A 706-nucleotide genomic window follows, 5' to 3' on the forward strand; every position below is an offset into this window, starting at 1 on the left:
GAAAACAATAAAAAGTCAGAAAAAGACTTTCCTTCAGATGTAGCCTCTCTGCCTCTTCATCTCAGAGAACAAATACCTTGTACTAAGCTTCATCTGTTGCCAAGAATTGAGTTTCCCCTCCTTTTGGTTCTTTTCATTGGCCAGCCTGCCTTTCCATCACCAGCAACCTCCAGTATCTTGATCACACACATCTCACAGCAAGGAGATGACTAATCGAAATGCTGGGGCAGCTTGTTGGGCAACCTTTCACACAGTGCCCATTGCACAACATATTTCACTAGGAATGATAAACGCCATGGTTTACATTTGACTCCAGTCAAATGGTAGTGCCAGCAGCTTAAGCGTGTAAATAGCACCCGCTGCCTTTTTAGAAAGACTTGACATTATGTTCCAGGCTCCTTGATGTTGTGTAACATTGGGGAAGGGCAGAGGGGAGAAGGAGAACCTACTACGAAGAATCAGAAGCATATGAGAGTGCAAACTTGTAATCACTTTCTGCTTTATTTATGCAAGAAATGAAAAGCTGGACACTTACGGGTTTAACTTCAAATAAACCTATTCTTAAGATTTAGAATTTAACTAGAATGAACAAATTAATCAATACTCTCAATATGTTTCTATTAATCCATCAATAACAAATGAGTAAATCTCTGACTGAGGCAGGCACATTTTTTTCAGTGACTAAACTAGGTCACATGGGCTGGGC

This window comes from Propithecus coquereli, unplaced genomic scaffold (genome assembly GCF_000956105.1).
Source record: "Propithecus coquereli isolate 6110/MARCELLA unplaced genomic scaffold, Pcoq_1.0 Scaffold273, whole genome shotgun sequence".
Lineage (NCBI taxonomy): Eukaryota > Metazoa > Chordata > Mammalia > Primates > Indriidae > Propithecus > Propithecus coquereli.